Raw genomic sequence first — 22990 nt, 5'->3', positions numbered from 1 at the left:
TGGACATTAGCATTTCACTGATCATTATCTTCATCTTTGGTTGACAGATGAGGTCTGCATTTTGTTTTAATCATCTTGGTGGTCATTAATGTCATTTTCTTCCTTGCCTCTGCCCAATGTGTAGCGCCTGTTGAGGAAGAGTTCCTGTGGTATTGGGGATGTGCAGTTCTCGGCATGGCCTATGAAGCATAAGCAGCCTGGAGTTTCATTGTAACTGGGCCTTTAAAGTATATATGAAAGCTGTTTATCACATGATGTCTGTGCTTGCTCTTTGATCTTTAATTGGTGCTTTCTGTTCTAATTTTTATGGTTCATTTCTTACTTCTTATATTCTTCCTTTTGAAATTCATTTATTGTGGAAATGGAATATTCTTCCTCAATGTCGCTTGTAGTCAATGTTTAAGATCCTGTAGAGTGAAAACAAATTCCCTTAACTTCCTGTTACATTTTTCTCAGCTAACAAAACAATCTTTTCATTTTCAAACCCTGTGATATTACTCTCCGCCCTCCTAAGCTGGTTATGTTCTGAGTTAAAATAGATGTAGGTGGTAGAAAGAGTTTTCTTTCACACCACAAGCTCAGCCCTGTGAGTTCCCTAGAGTCAAGTGCAATTACATTCAGAGTAATATGTAGGGAACATAGGGATCTCTGGAAAGTGTGCCTCATTAGTTGATGTTTTCTCAGACTGCACATGATCAAATATGTCATACGTTAACATCACACTTGTGAGTGAATATTACATTGCTTTCTCTTCTAAAAGGAAGTTTAGCTTAACAATTTCAACAACTGCCTTAACTACCTACGCTTGACATCATCGGGTTCTGAGCAGTGCATTACTGGCAATCAGAAACTCAAACTGGACCAACTACCAAAGTACCATGGCTACAAGAGCAGATCAGAGACTGGCAATTTGTCACAGATGATCAACTCCTGACATTGCAAATCCCCTCCATCTCCTGAAGGCAGCATTGGAGCACTATGGAATACTCTCCATTTGCCTGCATGTGTACAGTTCCAACAATTGTCAAGAAGCTCAACACCATCCAAGGCAAAGCAGCCACTTGACTGGCACCCAATCAATCACTCTTAGCATGCGTTTGTTCCAATGCCAGTGCATAGTGTGAGCCATCTACAAAATGTGCTGCAGTTACTCGCATAGACCACTCAAACCTCTGACATCTACCACCAAGAAGGACAATGGCAGTAGCTGCATGGGAACACCAAATGCAGGTTCCCCTGCAAATCACAAAATTGCAGTTGGGTGGGGTGGGGTGGGGGGTTAGCATTTATCTTCAGCTATAAATCCAGGAATCCCTTTGTGGATGTATCTTCACCAGAAGAACGGCAGCAATTCAAGAAGGCAGCACACCACCAGATTCTCAAGGGCGGTTTTAGATAGATTTTGGCGTTGCCGTCAATGGCCACGTCATGGGATTTTAAAAGAGCCAGTTTACTTAATTCACTGGATTTCAAATTCTCTTTGATCTTTGTAACTGAGCTCATGTTGCTGGTGCTGTTCCTTGAGACTCAAATGTGTTGTTGATGTAACAGGCATTTCTGGACTCACTTCTTGACTTTCTTCAGCCTTAATCTCATCTATTTAAGCCTTCTGCATGTAAGGTACTAGTCTAGGTTTTATTAAATGGCTTGGTGTTCATCTTAATCAGTATGTGGGCCTTGTGCACATTAATACAGGATACAAATCTTTGTAAGTTTCTGCAGTTTGTTCTAGAAGCTTACCTGGATGTGGCTATGAAGTGCTTACACTAAATACATACAGGAAGTGCTGCCTCAAGAAGGCGATAGCCATCGTCAAAGATCCGATCATCCGGGTCATTGCCATCTTCTCTCAGCTACCATTGGGCAGGAGGTACAGAAGCCTGAAGCCCACACCACCAGGTTCAAGAACTGCTACTTCCCTTCAATCATTTGGTTCTTGAACCAACCGGCACAACCCTAATCACTACAGTTCTGCAACACTATGACCACTTTGCACTAAAATGGACCTTTGTTTTGTTCTAATTGTGTTTTCTTGTAAAAATTGTGTTCAATTTATGTTTTTCTTGTGAATGCTGCTTATATGGTGCAATGTGCCTGTGCTGCTGCTGCAAGTAAGTTTTTCATTGCACCTGTGCATATGACAATAAACTTGACTTTGACTTTGACTTTCTTCCAAACCACTTTAAATTTTTTCAACTAACTTTTTCTGAATAATGTTCATCCTTTCATGTATTCACCTGCTACAATTGGTAACTTCACTGTTGACCATTACAAGAAGCTACACATTTCATCTGACTGAGGTTTTTAGAGTCTTACTAGAATATGTCTTCAGTTTTGGTGTAATCATAGTAAATGATGTTTTGCTGAACCTCTTAACATACACATATCTACTCACAGTCAAACATTCAGCAACTGCTCGCATTCATATTCAAATCAACATACTGATCATTAACTTTTACATTAATTTTTAAATCGTGCATTATTGCAAAACATTGCATAGATACTGTTTAAGCTTTGCTCTTCATACTGTCACCAGCTTCAATAACGAGCAAGCCTCTTTTGTGGCTTTCTGTTAACAGCATTGTCATTAAAGAAACTGCTTAGTGACATTATTCTGGCTTGCAATCTTGGGTGTAGACTCTGTGAGGTTATGTGCTCTTTCATTTTGCAGCTGAAGCATTTTGCTGCTCGAAACTAACAGATATGATGGGTGATCTTTATCACCTCAGTAACTCCTTTTCCCATCAGTCTTGTATTTTGCAGCACACGTGTTTATGTGACTGTCTTAGTATTGAAGAATGTGCCTTTGCCACTTCAGTTTGCCATAGGCTGCATTAACCCTGAAGTTATTTATCGGCCAAATTCTTCAGCAGTTTTCGAAGTCATTTCCATTGGAGTGAAGTTTTTATGCACATGCTCAAATGTTAAATCTTGTGCTTTTAATAACTTGGATTGAATTTACTTGTCTGTTGAATGGCACACAATTTGTCCTACGGTACTCAATAAGGAGGCACCAAAATTAGTGTTGACGCAGATTCTTCAGCACAACGGTGTGATCACGATATTGTTTTGTTTCTGGTTCAGCTGCTGGATTAAAGTTATTCTGTAATCTATCAAATCATGGAGTGGAACTGTCTTTTGACTTGTTATGGCACCAGGACTTGCATGTAAATGACAGAGACTATCGCTATTAGTTAGGTTACTTTCTTATGCTTTTGAGCAGGAACACTTTCTCCCTCCTGCTTAATTTCAACAATTTTGTTTTCTCTGGAGAACATCTCCATCTGTTCTACATAAGAACAAAGGGTTCATGTGATTTATCCATATGGAAGTTAAATTTAGTTACCAGTAGGCAGATTGGGTGTGAGTTTTCATCTTGCATTGGTCCTGCTTTAACAGACCAACTCAATGATCGGAATGCACTTTCTTTTATTCCTCCTATCCTCAATTCTGAATTTGATCTCATTGTTCCAGGTCTGCACATTGAAGTTACTGTCAGTTTTCAGACTCATTCTACTGCCATGAGTATACAGTTGGTCAATGCAGTCAACTGCATCAGGCAAGTTCCTTTTTTGTTGTTGTCCTTATGATCAAAGATGAGGTTAGAGTAACTTCCTCTAACACCAAGGCAGCTTTTGATCAAGTGTGACATCTAGGAGCACTGGTAAAAATAACATCAATGGGCATCAAGGGGAAGCAATCCAGTGGATGGAATCACACCTCACACAGAGGAAGATGGTGGTGATTGTTTCAGGCCAATTGTCCCAGCCTCAGGATACCACTGCAAGAGCAGGTCAGGGGCTGGGTATCCTGCAGCAAATAAACTCACCTCCTGATACACCAATGTCTTTCCACTACCACGAGGCATGTCAGGAGGTTGATGAAAAACTCTCCACTTGCCTGGATGAGTGTAGCACCAAGAACTGTCAAGAAGCTTGGCATCGAGGACAAAGTAGCCCACATCAACTACCCTAATCGTTGAATCCCTCTACCATCTGTGCACTGTGCCTGTAGTTGCTCATCCAGGCTATTTTGACCACTTTTCCCAAACCCACAAACCCTATCACCAAGAACAAAAAAACAAGGGCAGCACACAAATGGGAACACCAGTACCTGCATTTTTCCTTCCAATTTCCCAAATCATCCTTTATTGGAAATACATTGTAATTCATTCATCATTGGGTGTAAGTCTTGGAACTCCATCCCCAACAGCACTGGGAGAGTGCCAGTACCAGAAAGACCACCATGGTTCAAGAGGGCAGCTGCCCACACCTTCTCAAGGGAAATTGGGGATGGACATTAAATTCTGGTTAGTTGTAGTATTAGAAATAACTTTCTAATATTGACCTATTTGAAAGTAAAATGCTCCACATAGTTTATCAGGTCCCATTTTGAATCAAGTTACTAATGCTTTAAATTTGCATTGGGAGGCAAAACAATTCTTTCAAACACTGCAGTCTGAAGGAGAGTTGTGGGTTTCCAAGCTTTTTTGCTTCTTAAGTGTTCAGTATGTATCACACTATGTTTTCTCTTGATTCCTTTAGTAGTTGCCTGAAGTAAGTCACTGAATCAACATTGATATGGACAGACTATTCTTTCATACTGTCTTTATGCACTGAGTTTTACTATCTAATCATTTAAAACATATTTAAATAGAATCAAAATGCATTGTTGGATTCTATTGTAACGCAGCCATTCATTTTCAATTTTACTTCCTTTCAAATATTTGTTGCCATAGAAATGAATTTATGCCAATGAAATGGTTTCCTGGCAGCCTGATGGAAACATTATTATGATGTGAATAAGGAACTAGGTGGGTGAAAGGCTTCCAAGATCTATCCAAGGAACACCACAAAAGGTGAATGACATTATTGCAACTTAATATGAGTTCAAAATTTTTTATCAGCCTCTTTAACCTATTCCTGTATCCGTTATGGCTGTTCAGACAGATTTTTACTGAGGAGAGATGACAACATGTAAATGTATTAATTGAGTGCATTATTGTTAGAATTTTTATTCTCTAGTGAGTCAGGCCAAATATTAAATCTCTGACTGTCTAATGAAAGGGCATTGTCTGGAAAATGCTAATTTTGCTTCTCTCCCCTCAGACACTGCCTGACCTGCATTTTCTCTTTTCTTTGTTCCAGCATTGGTAATATTTTGCCTTTGCAATTTTTGTATTTGCTTGCATCTTGTATTGATTGAGAACAATGCTTTCAATTTATGACCCATTTTTCATCCCACTATTTCAGGTTATATTATAAACTTTTTTTTCTCTTCCACTACTTCTTACTTTTTTCAGCTGCCTTACATAAATCAAATTAATAACTATTGATACAGACAAACCACAGTTCCAGAGATTCTGTCCTCATCCGCGATCTACATGTTGAAGTCAGTGATCACTAATGGCTATCAGAAAAATTAATCTCTCTGGATTCCATTTAACACTTTGATCCCCACTAACCAATTAGCTACCTGCTTCCCCACCCCATTCCTGTGCCCAACAATTTCCACCAAGTTCACTCCTACATCTTGGGGCTGCCAAAGCATATTGTGGTTCTCTAAGGTCTGGACTGACACAGATCAAATAGATTAGCATAAAATGTGACTAAGCAGCCTACCTTTTTTTCAATGTTTTGGAGGCCCAGAGAGGATTGCAGAGGGAAGACTGAAGAGCTAAGATAGCATGAGAAACTCTCTTTTGCAGATTGTAGGGTTACAGAGTGCACTATCACACTTAGTGATTGAGATAATGACCATGTCAACTTTTAATAGATGTTAGACAGCCTATCAAAGCAAAGGGAAAATAATGGGATATGGGAACAGAAGGGCATTTTGGATTAGGATTACAGCTTGAATTGAGAATAAACAATATGGATCAGCTAGGCTGAAAAGACTGTGTATTGATTTAACTGTGTGGTAAAACAGTATGGATTTCTTCAAGGCATGTGATCTACATCATCTCTTCCCTGGACCTTCTAAATCAAATCCACCTTATCCCCACTGTCTACTGTCTCCAGCCCTTTCCATGTTTTTGTTGCAACCTCATGATGGTTGCTGCTTGTTATCCATCATCAAGCTCATTACTCCCACTAGATCCACCCTATAATCTCCTCCCGCTGCTAATTCTTGTGTTTTGATTTGTTCTGGAGTTGTGCGTGCTTCCAGCAACACCTGGCTCACATCAGCCTGCACAGATGCTGTCATTAGTGGCTGAATATGAAACGCAGCTCCTTATTATTACGTGGCTTCTTGTATTCTGTAGCTAAGGTTTACATAATCTCACCATGACTGGGACTAGTTTTCATGATGTGCTGAGCTGTGTCCACAACTCTCTGCAGCTTTGTTGTTTTAGATCTATATATCACCTCTTGAATAGTACTGCATGAGATCTGTGCTGCAGTTGGATTTCCTGGTTCAAGGACTTGACTGTGGGGAAACCGACACAATGCAGAAACTAACTACAGAAAGAAGCTACCGTTGCCCTTCAAAACATTATCTACAGTGACTGATATATCGTCCGTGGGAATTAGTCATGACTTAAACCCTTTACCTGGCACAGATGAGACTTCAGCTGTGTGAATAAACCACAGCAGGATCCTAAAGCTGTGGAGAATTAAAATGGCGCAGTAACAACTCAGTTACCAATATTACCTCTGTGGGTAAAAGTTGTTGTCATAAAGGCATTCAAAGCATGTAGAGGAGCATGATGTTTTTGGCAAAATGTAGTGATTTAAATAACAGACAGAGTCAGGTGATTAGTCCAAGATGTCTTTCCCATAGGCTGCAATGTTGATAATTCCTTGCTCATTCAGAATTTTCCTCTGGTGAGTTTTGTTTGATATTTTTCTCTAGCTGTGTGAAGGACATACAGAATTAATTGATTGATGTAGACAAAAAATATATGCTAAATTTTGCCTCTCAATGACTTATCAAAGCGAAAGAATGAACTTGCATGTCTCACATTCTAGGATGCCCTGAAGTGTTTTCAACCAAAAGATTGATGATGAATTCCAGTCATGTCGATGAACATGATCACCAATTCATACATAAAGAAAGATCTCACAAACAGCACAAGAACAAATGGAATTTATTTTTAAAAGCAAAGAAAAACCTGCAAATAGTGGAAATCTGCAATAAAAACAGAAAATGCTGCAAATACTCAGCATGTCAGGCAGCATCAGTGAAGAGAGAAACTGAGTCAATGTTTCACATGATGGCCTTTCATCAAATATCATTCAGAGAGTTTACCTTTCCTTGGGATTTATTAGGGAGGACTGTTAACCAGAACATCAAAAAAACTTGCTGCGCCAGCTAGTGCCATGGGATGTTTTACAGCCATCTGAACTGATTGGTGGACAATAAATTTAACACATTAACCCAAAGGAATGCATCCAACACTACAATGTTCTCACTGGTGCTTAATTATTCTTAAATGCATAATGGAGATTAATATCACAGCTTTCTAGCTCAGCAGCAAGAATGAACCGAGCACTGGAAAAAGTGATATTTCATGCCCATTTATTCTGGGGTGCAATCCCAGTGCAGGTGGTTTGACAGAAGTGAGCATTCTATCAGGACTCAGGAACGTCAAAGCTCAATTGTGAAAGCTACTGAACAATGGGATCATTGAAGCGTACAGCAAGATAAAGAGGCCATTTGGCCCATTGAGTCCACATCAATCCTTTATTTGCTGGCATGTTATTTTTTTGAAGCCCTTTTGAAAACTATAGCTGAATGCAGTCACCACCAATGTATTTCAAATCCTAACCAGTTGTTCACTAAAAAAATTACTCCTCTTGTCATCTCTGCTCCATTGGCCAAGCATCTTAAATTTTGGCTTTTAATTGATGATTCTTCAAATATTGGAAACTACTTCTTTTAATTTATTCTATCATGACATTAAACAACTCTATTAATCTCATGTTGGATGTCCCTGTCCTTAGAAACTTCTCCAGCCTAAGCCTGGAAATGGAATCTCTTATCCTAAAACTTTTACAGTAAATCTCTTACATCTTCTCCTTATCATTCCTAAAGCTATTGTGCAGGATTGAGTAGAGTACTGGGACTAAACCCATGCTTTATAGATTTATTGTAACTTCCTGCTATTTATCCTTTGACACTCTGCTTATACAGTGAAGGAAATCTGTCTTCCTTATCCAATCTGGACCAAATGTAATTCTGAACACATTGCAATGTAGTTGACTCTTAACTGCTTTCTGAAACTTTTCAACAGGTCATTCAATTCATAATAAATTAAGGATGGGCAATAAATTTGGTCTAATAATAGCCACATTAAATGAATGAAAAAAATAACACACAGCAGCATCCTTGGAAATTTTGGGTTGGAAGGGAAACAAATACTTTGGGAAAAAAAATTGTCTGAGGACTGACATTTAAAATGCATCACAATGACACATAAATTAAGTTGCATGTAAATCACCCACATATCAATGACTCCAAAAGACTTGGGAATGGGGGTTCATTGGTGTGCCCCAACTCATTCATAGACCTGAGTAAATGTACTGCAGGAGTGAATGGCTACTGCAGGACCAGTGAGGAAGGTACAAGTACTTGTCATTTGTGTCACAAGGTGCCTAACTACCTTTGGTGACTGTTACCTTTCATTTGTTAGAAAATGGGCTGAATTATGTTGACCGATAATGGTTTCAAAGAGAACCACTAACTAATAGTTACTGGCGCTTTGGTATCTTTCGGACTTCTGTGCAGCGCAATCAAACACAGAAATTGGAGATGTGCCAGAGGCAAGAGATGGTGTGTCTGACTATCTGCAACCGCCACTGGACTGGTCATTGAGACGAGTGGTGGAGCAGTGGTTCACTTAAGAGAGGCTCCAAATGAACTTCACATCTACCCCTCAGTTTTATGCCAGAGAAAGCTGATGTTGGAATGGTGACACCATTCACTTGTACAGGATTCCTGCACTCTGGAAGAGGGTAGGCACTTTATTTCTTTTACTTTATTCTAGGGCACTTTTAATTTTCTCTTATTGGTCTCTTGGGCCCTCGAGGGATATTTGTTGGATACAGATGACTACTATTGCAATGAGACCCAATCTGCCCCTCCGTCCCCCTCCCCCGCATATAGAGAAAGTACCAACAGGAGGGAACGTAAATTTCCCTCTTACTGCTATTCACACTCTCAAACCACAGGCTTCCTCCAATTGATATGGCCTTTCATGCTATTTTCCCCAGTCATACCATGAAATTTTAAACGTACTTCTTTAAAATACTGATCTTTTAACATGCCTTGAGTGATTTAATTGCACATTGAGCTGTGGGATGACACAAGCACAAAATCCGTCTATTGATGTGGAATTTTAATAAGGTCACTAAACATTCTAATAAGGACATTTTTACAGTCCTTGGTGCGAAATTGACCTGATAGCAGCCCTATTTTATTCATTATTCTGTTGTAGATTTTCAACATTTTGCTTAATTGTCAATTAAACACCACACTAGATGATTCTTGTCAACTGTCAATCTCAACCTGACTTAACAGATCCTGTTATCAAATGTTTGTTTGACACTTCGATGACCCACATCAGAATAGTTGATCTTGCTTTGATATTTCTTTTAACCTTAATAGTGCTGTGTTATGATTCAGATCTTCAAATATCATATCCTGCACAAATATTGAGATAAACTGTAGCTTAATTAAAGTATTTCTTTAATGGTAAGATTCACAACTGCATTTTTTGTACATTTAAATCTAATTTAGTTCCATTTAAATTCCAAACATTTACAATCGATTTTACAGTAACTGGATGTAGCTGTGGGGCCAATATTATGACATGGTGTGAAAGAAACAATTATACTGATGATACAAAGGGGCAGACAGTTAATGTGGTTTGTAGACAGCATTGCAATGTGTGACTGATTAATTGTCAACGAGAGACTATTAAGAAATAATTTGTGAAGGAGTTTATAAATTGTAATAAACTATGGGTAGTTAGCTCCTAAATGTATATTTAGTAGTTTATGGTTCAAGGTTTTCACCGAAGGCTTTGCAAGATTAGACAGTAAAAAAGATTAGAATTTTCTGAGAAAGTCAGTGTTTTAACAGAGAAGCACCTAATTAAATAACTACAAATAAGTCGCAGAGTTCATAATACTTGGGTAACACAATGACAAAATCTATTTTTTTCCTGCACTATAATTTATATTTTATTAGATAACGTGTGATAGAAGAATACTAGTGGGTTGCAGACACAACAAACTGCAGATGCTAAGAGCTGGGACAAAAAATAAACTGCTGGAAGAACTCAGCGGAAAAAGCAGCATCTGTGGAGGCAAAGGGATGGTTAATGGTTCAGGTCGAGACCCTGCATCAGGACTGAGAGGGTAGAGGGGGGATACCCAGTATATAGAAGTGAGAGAGACAGGTGAGACAGAGACTAGTAGGAAATAGGTTGAACCAGATGGGGGAGGGGAGGATGATGGGCAGATGGAGGCAGGTGGGGAGGGGTAGTATAGAGACAGAGGGAGTGCTGCCTATGCTGACTCCTTGCCTGCAACAGACAAAACTAATGTTGTTACACTCCAGTTTCCTCAAAACTGGTATCATCTTCTGCTACAGAAATGTATCCAATCTTCACTGTAAGATACAATTATCTCAGCCTCAAACATTCTGTGTGAAGGAATCACCTGCTCCAAAAATTAATTGTACAAATGTAATTCTTCTATCTGTCTCTTCAGTCACTCAGTAACAATATTAAATTGATGCTGTCGCCTCCCAACAACACATTGGCACCTATCACAATGATCCCAATAAGATCATGCCTGAAGTTCACAGCCCACACCTCAAGTCAGTAAACATGCAATATAATTCACCTTGCATCCAAAAATATAGTTTCAGGGAAGATATGCCGATATAATTTGTGTACTGATCCCCAACACAGATAATTTTTTTTAGATATTAGCTTTTTACTATTAGAACCATAGAACAATACAACACAATACAGGCCCTTCGGCCCACCATATTGTGCCGACCTTCAAACCACACCTAAGACTATCTAACCCCTTCCTCCCACATATCCATCTATTTTAAGTTCCTCTATATGCTTATCCAACAATCTCTTGAATTTGCCCAACGTATCTGCCTCCACCACCACCCCAGGCAGTGCATTCCATGCACCAACCACTCTCTGGGTGAAAAACCTCCCTCTGACATCTCCCTTGAACTTTCCACCCATTAACTTAAAGCCATGCCCTCTTGTATTGAGTATTGATGCCCTGGGAAAGAGGTGCTGGCTGTCTACTCTATCTATTCCTCTTAATATTTTGTATACCTCTATCGTGTCTCCCCTCATCCTCCTCCTCTCCAATGAGTAAAGCCCTAGCTCCTTTAGTTTCTCCCCATAATCCATACTTTCTAATCCAGACAGCATTCTGGTAAATCTCCTCTGCACCCTTTCCAATGCCTCCACATCCTTCCTATAATGAGGTGACCAGAATTGGACACAGTACTCTTCAAAAAAGGTGGCAGGGATAGTCCAGGGAATTACAGACTAGTGAGCCTTACATCTGTGGTGGGAAAGCTGTTGGAAAGGATTCTAAGAGATAAGATCTATGAGCACTTGGAGAATCATGGACTGATTAGGGACAGCCAGCATGGCTTTGTGAAGGGAAGATCTTGTCTCACAAGCCTGATAGGGTTCTTTGAGGAGATGACCTTACAGATTGATGAGGGTAGTGCAGTAGGTGTGGTCTACATGGATTTTAGTAAGGTGTTTGACAAGTTTCCACATGGTAGGCTTCTTCAGAAGGTCAGAGGGCAAGGGATCCAGGGAGGCTTGGCTGTGTGGATTCAGAATTGGCTTGCCTGTAGAAAGCAGCAGGTTGTGGTGGAGAGAGTGCATTCAGACTGGAGGGCTGTGACTCGGGCTTCGGTTCGGAGGACTTCGGAGCAGCTAAGTGTTTTCTCTGTTTATCACTTTTATTAGGGTTTTTGGGTGTAAGGGTTAGTTTTTGTTAGGGTTTTTAGTGTAAGGTTTAGATTTTTTTGTAAGTTTTTTAAGTAGTCGAGTGGGGGCTGGACTGCGCAGGCGTGGTGCGGGCAGCTTAAAAGGAGAGAAAAAAAACTTCGGAGGACTCGGGCTTCGGTTCGGAGGACTTCGGAGCAGCGAAGTGTTTTCTCTGTTTATCACTTTTATTAGGGTTTTTGGGTGTAAGGGTTAGTTTTTGTTAGGGTTTTTAGTGTAAGGTTTAGATTTTTTAATAAGTTTTTTAAGTAGTCGAGTGGGGGCTGGACTGCGCAGGCGCGGCGCGGCGCGGGCAGCTTAAAAAGCAAACAGCCTATAGAGTGGGCAGCGTAGTGAGTGGCAGCAGAGTGTTCTGGGCTTTGACTCAAGGGGCTTCGGCGTGAAGGGGCAAGGAGGGTAAGTAGCTGGTAAGTAGGTAAAGGCAAGGTTTAGCTTTTGGTCATTATAGATTTGTAGGTGGGACTAACTAGGGAAAAAAGAAAGGTAGTCAGATGGAGGACATGGTGGTGTGCTGCAGCTGTTTGATGTGGGAACTCGTGGACCTTGCTGCGGTCCAAGATGGCCACATGTGCAGTAAGTGCTTGAGGCTGGACGAACTTCGGCTCAGAGTTGATGAGCTGGAGTCGCAGCTACAAACACTGCGCAGCATAAGGGAGGGAGAGAGTTATGTAGACACGGTGCATCAGGTGACAGTCACCCCCCTTAGGGTAGGTACATCTGAGGTTGAGGAGGCAGATAGAATGGTGACGGTCAGGGGAGGGAAGAGGAAGAAGAAGTCAGGCAGGCAGACAGGACAGAGAGCCCCGGAGGCTGTTCCCCTCAGTAACAAGTTTTCTGCCTTGGAAGCTGTTGAGGGGGATGACCTGCAGGGGCCTAGCTGCAGTTACCAGGTCTCTGGCACTGGGACTGGTACTGCTGCTCAGAAGGGAAGGGTGGGAAAGAGACATGCGGTAGTGATAGGGGACTCGATAGTCAGGGAAACAGACAGGAGGTTCTGTGGCAGTGAGCATGAATCCCGGATGGTATGTTGCCTCCCAGGTGCCAGGGTCCGGGATGTCACTGATCGGGTCCACAGAATTCTTGAGTGGGAGGGAGAGCAGCCAGAAGTTGTGGTCCATATTGGCACCAATGACATAGGTAGGAAGGGGGATGAGGTCCTGAAGAGTGAGTTCAGGGAGCTAGGCAGAAAATTGAGGAACAGGACCTCAAGGGTAGCAATCTCGGGATTGCTGCCAGTGCCACGTGATAGTGAAGGTAGGAATAGAAGGAGGTGGCAGATAAATGTGTGGCTGAGAAGTTGGTGCAGGAGGGAGGGTTTTAGATTTCTGGATCATTGGGATCTCTTCTCGGGAAGGTGGGACCTGTACAGAGAGGACGGGTTACACCCGAACCAGAAGGGAGCCAATATCCTTGTGGCGAGATTTGCTAAGGTGGTACAGGAGGGTTTAAACTAGTTTGTGAGGGGGAAGGGAACCGGAGGAGTAGGTCAGAGGAAGAAGGGGATGGGGAAAAGTTAGATCAAACAGGCAGAGAGGCTTTGGGGAAGGAGAAGCAGAATACAGGCTATAAAAGTCGTAAGGTAGATGGACTGAAGTGTGTTTACTTAAATGCAAGAAGTGTCAGGAATAAGGGGGATGAACTGAGGGCTTGGATAAGTATGGGGGACTATGATATCGTGGCTATTACTGAGACGTGGCTGACGTCAGGAGAGGAGTGGATATTGAATATTCCTGGTTTTCGATGTTTTAAGAGGGATAGGGAAGGGGGGAGAAGAGGAGGAGGGGTGGCGATACTGGTCAGGGACACTGTTACACCTGCAGAAAGGATAGATGTTGTAGAAGGATCATCTCTAGAGTCCGAATGGGTGGAGTTAAGGAACAAGAAAGGAGCAGTTACTCTACTAGGAGTATCTATAGGCCCCCCGGTAGCAGTAGAGATATAGAGGAGCAGATTGGCAGGCAGTGTTTGGAGAGAAGCAAAAATAACAGGGTTGTTATAATGGGAGACTTCAACTTCCCAAATATAGACTGGAACCTGCTTAGTGCCAAAGGTTTAGATGGGACAGGATTTGTTAAATGTGTCCAGGAGGGATTCCTGACGCAGTATGTTGACGGGCCGACCAGAGGGAATGCCATGCTAGATCTAGTTTTAGGAAATGAACCGGGACAGGTGAAAGGATCTATTGGTGGGTGAGCATTTGGGGGACAGTGACCATTTCTCCATAACCTTTAAAATTGTCATGGACAGGGACAGGTGCAGAGAGGACAAGAGGTTTTTCAATTGGGGAAGGGCTAACTACGAGGCTATAAGGAGAGAACTTGGGAGTGTAAATTGGGATGTCCTTTTTGAAGGAAAATGCACCATGGGGATGTGGTCGATATTCAGGGATCTTATGCAGGATGTTAGGGATAAATATGTCCCGGTGAGGCAGAGAAGGAATGGCAGGGTGAAGGAACGGTGGGTGACAAGATAGGTGGAACGACTTGTTAGGGAGAAGAAGGTAACATACGTGAGGTATAAGCAGCAAGGTTCAGACAGGGCCCGTGAGGAATATAGGGTAGAGAGGAAGGAACTTAAGAAAGGGCTCAGGAGAGCCTAGAAGGGGACATGAAAAGGCTTTGGCTAGTAGGGTTAAGGAAAATCCCAAGGCCTTTTTCAAGTACGTGAAGGGTAGGAGGATGGCTCGGGTGAAGGTAGGTCCGATTAAGGACAAAGGTGGGAGAATTTGCCTGGAGGCGGCGGAAGTGGGAGAAGTTCTGAATGAGTACTTCTCTTCGGTATTCACCAGGGAGAGGGGTCTTGATGATGCGGAAGGGAGTGCTGGTAGGGGTAATGTTCTCGAGGTTGTTGATATCAAGAGAGAGGATGTGTTGAAGTTGTTAAATAATATTAAGACAGATAAATCTCCGGGGCCTGACGGGATTTTCCCCAGGCTGCTTCGAGAGGCTAGGGAGGAGATTGCTGAACCGCTGGTAAGGATCTTTGAGTCCTCGTTGTCTACGGGGGTGGTGCCGGAGGATTGGAGGATTGCGAATGTGGTCCCCTTGTTCAAAAAAGGTAATAGGGATAGGCCAGGGAATTATAGACTGGTGAGTCTCACATCTGTGGTGGGTAAGCTGTTCGAAAGGATTCTAAGGGATAGGATTTATGAACACCTAGAGAATCATGGACTGATTAGGGACAGGCAGCATGGCTTTGTGAAGGGAAGATCTTGCCTCACAAGCCTGATAGAGTTCTTTGAGGAGGTGACCAGGAAGATTGATGAGGGCAGTGCGGTGGATGTGGTTTACATGGATTTTAGTAAGGCATTTGATAAGGTTCCTCATGGTAGGCTTCTTCAGAAGGTCAGAGGCCGAGGGATCCAAAGAAGCTTGGCTGTGTGGATTAGGAATTGGCTTGCATGTAGAAAGCAGAGGGTTGTGGTGGAAGGAGTGCCCTCGGATTGGAAGGCAGTGACTAGTGGTGTCCCGCAGGGATCGGTTCTGGGACCTCTACTTTTTTTGATATGTATAGATGACTTAGATTGAGGGGGTGGAGGGCTTGGTTATTAAGTTTGCGGACGACACGAAGATAGGCGGTGTTGTGGATAGTGTGGAGGGCTGTCGGAGCTTACAGAGGGATATTGATAGGATGCAGAGCTGGGCTGACAAGTGGCAGATGGAGTTCAATCAGGTGGTACACTTTGGAAGGACAAACTCCAGGGCAGAGTACAGGGTAAACGGCAAGGTACTTGGCAGTGTGGAGGAGCAGAGTGATCTGGGGGTTCATATTCACAGTTCGTTGAAAGTTGCCTCACAGGTGGAAAGAGCAGTTAAGGAGGCCAATGGGATGTTGGCTTTCATAAGTCGCGGGATTGAGTTTAAGAGCCGCGAGGTTATGATGCAGCTTTACAAAACTCTATTTAGGCCACATTTAGAGTACTGTGTTCAGTTCTGGTCGCCTCATTATAGGAAAGATGTGGAGGCATTGGAGAGGGTGCAGAGGAGATTTACCAGGATGCTGCCTGGATTGGAGGGTATTGAATATGAGGAGAGGCTTAAGGTGCGAGGGCTTTATTCAATGGAAAGGAGGAGGATGAGAGGAGATATGATAGAGGTATATAAAATATTGAGAGGAATAGATAGAGTAGACAGTCAGCGCCTCCTTCCCAGGGCACCAATGCTCAAGAAGAGAGGTCATGGCTTTAAGGTTATGGGTGGGAGGTTCAGGGGAGATGTCAGAGGGAGGTTTTTCACCCAGAGAGTGGTTGGTGCATGGAATGCACTGCCTGGGGTGGTGGTGGAGGCAGATACATTGAACAGGTTGAAGAGCTTGTTGGATAGGCATATGGAGGAACGTGAGATAGAGGGATATGCGGGAGAAAGGGGTTAGGTAGTGTGAGGGTGGTCTGATGGACGGCACGACACGGTGGGCCGAAGGGCCTGTTTTGTGCTGTATGGTTCTATGGTTCTATGGTTCTATGGTTACTAGTGGTGTCCCACAAGGATCGGTTTTGGGACCTCTACTTTTCGTGATATTTATTAATGACTTGGATGAGGGGGTAGAAGGGTGGGTTAGCAAGTTTGCAGATGACACAAAGGTCGGTGGTGTTGTGGATAGTGTGGAGGGCTGTCAAAGCTTACAGAGGGATATTGATAGGATGCAGAGCTGGGGTGAGAAGTAGCAAATGGAGTTCAATCCGGAGAAGTGTGAGGTGGTACATTTTGGAAGGACAAACTCCAAGGCGGAGTACAGGGTTAAATGGTAGGATTCTGGGCAGTGTGGAGGAACAGAGGGATCTGGGGGTTCATATCCACAGATCACTGAAAGTTGCCTCACAGGTGGATAGGGTAGTTAAGAAAGCTTATGGGAGGTTAGCTTTCATAAGTCGTAGGATCGAGTTTAAGAGCCGCGAGGTAATGATGCAGCTTTACAAAACTCTGGTTAGACCACACTTGGAGTTCTGTGTCCAGTTCTGGTCGCCTCATTGGAGGAAAGATATGAAGCGTTGGAAAGTGTGCAGAGGAGATTTACCAGGATGCTGCCTGGATTGGAGATTATGGATTATGAGGAGAGATAGAGTGGACAGCCAGCGCCTCTTTCCCAGGGCACCAATGCTCTATGGTAGTACAGCACAATACAGGCCCTTCGGCCCACCATGTTGTGCTGACCTTTAAACCTCACCTAAGACTATCGAACCCCTACCTCCCACATATCCCTCTATTTTAAATTCCTCCATATGCTTATCTAGCAATCTCTTGAATTTGACCAATGTACCTACCTCCACCACCACCCCAAGTAGCACATTCCATGCCCCAACCGTTCTCTGGGTAAAAAACCTTCCTCTGATATCTCCCTAGAACTTCCCACACATTACTTCAAAGCTATGCCCTCTTGTATTAAGCATTGGTGCCCTGGGAAAAAGGCGCTGGCTGTCTACTCTATCTATTCCTCTTAATATTTTATACACCTGTATCATGTCTCCTCTCATCCTCCTTCTCTGCAAAGAGTAAAGCCCTAGCTCCCTTAGTCTCTCCTCATAATGCATACTCTCTAAACCAGGCAGCAAGCTGGTAAATCTCTTCTGCACCCTTTCCAACACCTGCACATCCTTCCTATAATGAGGTGACCAGAACTGGAAACCGTACTCTAAGTGTGGTCTAACCCGAGTTTTGTAAAGCTGCATCATTACCTCGCGGCTCTTAAACTCGATCCCATGATTTATGAATGCTAACATCCCATAAACTTTCTTAACTACCCTATCCACCTGTGAGGCAACTTCCAGGGATCTGTGGATATGAACCCCCAGATCCCTCAGCTCCTCCACACTACCCAGAATCCTGTCATTAACTTTGTACTCTGCCCTGGATTTTGTCCTTCCAAAGTGTACCACCTCACACTTCTCCGGATTGAACTCCTTCTGCCACTTCTCAGCCCAGCTCTGCATCCTATCAATGATCCTCTGCAATCCTCGACGATCCTCCACACTACCCACAACACCACCAACCTTTGTGTCGTCTGCGAACCCGCCAGCCCACCCTTCTACCCCCACATCCAAGTCATTAATAAAAATCACGAAAAGCTCATGGAATGTTCATGGGAATGGCTACAGCAGCCATGACTTCCAGACATTTATAAGTCCTCCCTCAACCAATACTTGCTTTTGTGGCCAAGTATCAAATTCTTTTTGTTAACTTTCCTGTGAAACAACTTGAAACACCTTAACACATTAAGGACGCAACACAAATGCAAGTCATAATTGTGCTTGTTTCATCAGTTATTCAGTCACAGCTACAAATGAATCTCACTTCCAGTTATCGCGTACTCAGTACACCAAATGTCTCTGGTATTGACAGAATAGTTAAAGTATTGGCTAGGGGAATTATACTTCAAGCATGTGTTAGCACTCCAGTAACCTCTTTAAATCAGTGAAAATAGTTCTGATAGTGTATATCGCTTTTCTAGTCCTTCACTGTAAAAGGCAAACATTTTATTGAACAGCAATTAGCTGTCAGACTTGGGGAGTGTTTTGACAGTAAAAGGCTTGAGCATGGCAGGCCATCAAGTAAATTAACTTTAGTTGATATCAAGTATGCATTGAAGTAATGGCTTTTCTAGTATGTCATTTTCAGCTTTACGTATACTAATAGAGGCCATTTATGCAGTCAGGTCATATAAATTTAAACTTCAGTTAGAAGCATCTGTACTCAAAACTACTTCCTTAACTTACTTTATTTGGCAAAAGGACTTTTGTGGGTTTTTGAGGATTACATTGAGGATTTATGAAGTGACTTCCTCTCCTACTAAAAGAACAAAATGTTTTACAACCTGAGCACAGAAAGGGAACTGTGTTGGAAAGAAGGGGTAGGGAATGATGGGGGTTTGGTGACACTAAAATTTTAAAAATCCCTTAGATAAGGACATTAGACAATGGATAGATGAATGGTATCATTCTTAGGAGAGGGCAGAGAGGGATAGTGCTATGAAAATAATGCCATTAGTGAATGGGAAAATCTAATAATGTCTGATGTTTACTTTGTGTATTTTCCTCTCATGTTGTACTGTTCTTACACTGGGTTAATGTTTCTTTAAGATCAACTGTGGACAACTAACCCTGGTATCTATCTTCCATGTAATAGTTTATGCCTTGGAGGAAGAGAAAAAAGTCAAAAACTCTCAAAATGGAGATCTGAGAGTAACGAGAGGAAGGGTGCTGTTCCCTGCAGAGGGAGAGAAATAACTGCCCTTAGGAGGGAAACCAAGCCAAGTATCTATACCTAGAAATTAGGTTTCACCTATTTTGGTGTACTAAATGGTGCTGCATATAACACGTGCTTAACAGACATGAAATTATGATAACATTATTTTTAAAGATTTGTTGGAATGGTTGTCATGTTGATTGCTACATTAAAGTACAACCTGCATGGTTCCCTATGGCAACTGTCTGTAGAGGTCGCAGCTCCTGCACCTTTGCCACTGGTGACTCCTCAGCACTGTGAGGCACAGGCTTGGGCAGAGGGTGCCACAGATTTTTTGAAAGTCTGCATTTAAGCACTGTGAGATCCAGCAATGACTTAACAAGTAGATACATCCTTGAAAACCTAGGCAGGTTCATGCATACAGCAATGCATTGGTGTCCCTGTCAGGCCCATCTCCTAAGCAACTTTATGAGTGGTTTGCTGCTTGTTCAACCAAGAGTTATAAATGAAGGTTGTAGGTTATATCATATTATTCCATTGTCTACCAACAAGATGAGGCGAGCATCATGTATGTTGATGGCATCAACATTGTGAATTACACCCTGGCTCAGTCTAATTTCCTGATGGTTGGAATTTCCAGCAGAAACAATCATTATTGTGCACAAAACAGCAATGGTGCATTACAAAATGGGCACATGTGTGTCCACATTCTTGGTTTGAGATTCCAATGGTCTGGGCACATCTGTCTCGTGGGGGCTGTGGAGATCATTCCCATTTGTATGGTGAAGATTATGGATAGTGGAAGGAGTCCATCATCTGTATTGCAACATACTGCAGGACATTTCTGGAACCTGTCACTGCTGCACTGTGAAGACACCAGGAACAGCAACTTGGGACAGAGGTTCTAGCCACATCCCTTGACTTCATTTAACTGTGATGGAGCAGACTACAGGTATACATGCCAGGAAAACAATAATTTTTGGGAGCACAATTTACAAATTGTGTGAATTTGAGGTTGTAGTCCTTAAGAATGTATTTCCTTCTCTTTATCATTCCTAATTTACCTTATTCCAAAAGAGAATCTAATGTTTAATTGTCCATTATAGAGGGTACACTCCATAACATGTGTTGAAGCAGCTGTCTTGGCAGTAGAGTAGTGAGCTGGTAAATTTATAGAGTTTATAGGTGACTTTGTGTTAAATTTTTATTGAGTCTACCTGTACAATTAGAAGTCTATCAAATTTGATTAACATAGCTGAAAAGATCTACCTTCCCTCAGTGTTATTACTGCTTCTTTGGATTTATACCCATTCCTTAGTCTTCAGCTTTGCTGATTTTGTAATCGACCTGATGAAGTTTCAGGAATTGGTATCTAACCTCATGATGGAAACATCACAGCAGCGATGTACAACCACCAGATTGCAGAGTCTACAAAACATTATTTCCTTCAATAATCTTGCAGATTATCAGAATCTGCAAAATTGTAAGACGTGTAAACAGGATTTAAACTGTTTTTATCTTTAGAGCTATCAAACTAATAAGTATTTTGCTTTTAATTATGTTACTTACAAATAAATCTATTAGTTACAGGCCACATGCAGTATTTACCATGTGGAATGGAGAGGAAATTGAGCTATGCAGTTCACATATTTTCTGATATGTTGTATGTCGAACTGTACGGTACAATTCAAAGATTGCAATTTTTTTTATTCAGGTGCAACATTTATTTGAAGTCCAGATACTGATGTTTCTGTGAGGGTGGAGTATATAAATAAGGCAGGAAGTGCAACAAGCAGTTTACGATTCACAGGTCACAGGGATTCTGTAGTGTGCCTGATTAAACTATCTAATTATTAACTGTGAAACAAGCAAACTTGTGTGGCACAGTCATGGGTTATAGTCCTAGAATTGGCCCTAGACCAAGTAAAGTTTGTTTTAGTGGAGAGATATAGAGTCGTACAGCATGGAAACAGGCTTACTGAATCTGTGCTGAATGTCAGGCACTGACTTAATTCTACAACTAATGATTTCACCCACGTTCCCATCAACTCCACCACAGATTCTACCACTCAACTATACATTAGGGACAATTTTACAGCGGCCAATTAACCTACTAAACCACAGGTTCTTAAGATGTGAGAGAAAACCAGAGCACCTGATTGCTCCCAATCTGATTAGTAGATGCACAGTTTCTTGTTTTGTTTGCGCAAGTGTTGGATCCCTTGCAGAGAATGGCATGAAATTCTAGATTGTATTTAGTTCTAAATATTATAGAAAATCTGTGGTTATGGGCAATCAACATCTAGTATCAAATGGTTGGTAATGAGAGCAAAAAGCTACATACAAATATTGGATCTACCAGCACTGTATGCTAGCACAAGCACCAAAACTGCTGAAGTTTTAATAAATTTGATTATGCAATGTCAAGATACTTATATTCTGAATTGCTTTTGAGTTGCCAACTACTTGGGAATTGGGTAGTTTTCCAGATTGGTTTGTATGAAAATGGATTCTAAATATATATATAAATAAAATATATAAAATACGTGTGTGTGTGTGTGTGTGTGCGTGTGTGTGTGTGTGTGTGTGTCTGTAACACAGTTAGTTATCATAATTATTTATTGAAACTTATTCTTTCTTGGTTGAAGGTATCAATAGCAGACCAGTATTTATTACCACCCCCTCATTGCCCTTGATAGGATGGTGGTAAGCTACCTATTTAAAATTGTTGCAGTCTTGAACCGAAGGTACGCCTGCAGTAGTGTTGGTAGAGAACTCCAAAATTTAGACTGAGTAGTGACAAAAGAATGTGGATATATATTTCAAATCTGAGTGTTTTGCAGATTTAAGAGAAACTTGGGGATGATGCTGTTCTTAAATCACTGCTGCTCATGACGTTCTAAGTGATAGAAATTGTTGGCTCAGGAAAACAAACCCACTGACCAACACATAATGAAGAGCTAAGCCAATAAAAGATTAGAAAATGTTCATGTATTAGTGGCTGATGGTTTCTTAAGTTTATCTCTCAGGCTTGGAGCCTGAATACAAATCTAACCAGAGAAAGGTTTGATGATCAGATTTTGTGAATAGGTTTTAGGTGTTTTAAATTTTCCACCTTTCTCTATTTTGCAGCAGGAACAAGTACACAGTAAATGTACACATCATTCTGTAAGCCATTATTCTGTAAGGTTGACCATTACAATTCACACACTTTTAACAATAGGAATTTTGGTTGTATTCATGATGCCAGGTAGATGGGCAACTTTGATAGCTATTACTGTGTAATTAAATTCAAACAGTTAACTAGTTACATAGATTAACAAAATCATGACCAGCTTCTATTTTATCAAAGTGTCTTCATCCGAAACATGAATTTATTTTTTCTCTCCATGGACACTTGGGACTTGCTGAAAATTCCCAGCAGTTTCATTTTTTTATTCAAAATCCAGTCATCCATCTCAGCACCAGCTCCAGCAAATATCCAAAAAATCATGAAGACATCTATCAACTCAGCTGGTGTGCGAGTGTGAGCCTGCTTATAAATAACACTGTCTCAAATATGGTATTCCTTAGTCCTTCTGTAAATCACTTTCAACCTTATAATGACGGTAAAATAAGATTGGAAGTATTTTCTCAGCAGGTCATTTCTTCCAAAATAAAATATGTGTCTATTTGTCCAAGGACATAATGGTGAAAATCCAATCCCATCCAGATATGGACTGGGGTAATTTTAAGTCCAGTCGCTTTTGTAAAATGGGCAACATCCATTCAACCACCTATTATACATCTCTCCTGATTTTGTTTCCCA

The sequence above is a fragment of the Pristis pectinata genome, chromosome 13 (assembly GCF_009764475.1).
Source record: "Pristis pectinata isolate sPriPec2 chromosome 13, sPriPec2.1.pri, whole genome shotgun sequence".
Lineage (NCBI taxonomy): Eukaryota > Metazoa > Chordata > Chondrichthyes > Rhinopristiformes > Pristidae > Pristis > Pristis pectinata.
The sequence above is the reverse complement of the archived record's forward strand: the minus strand, read 5'-3'. Positions refer to the sequence as shown.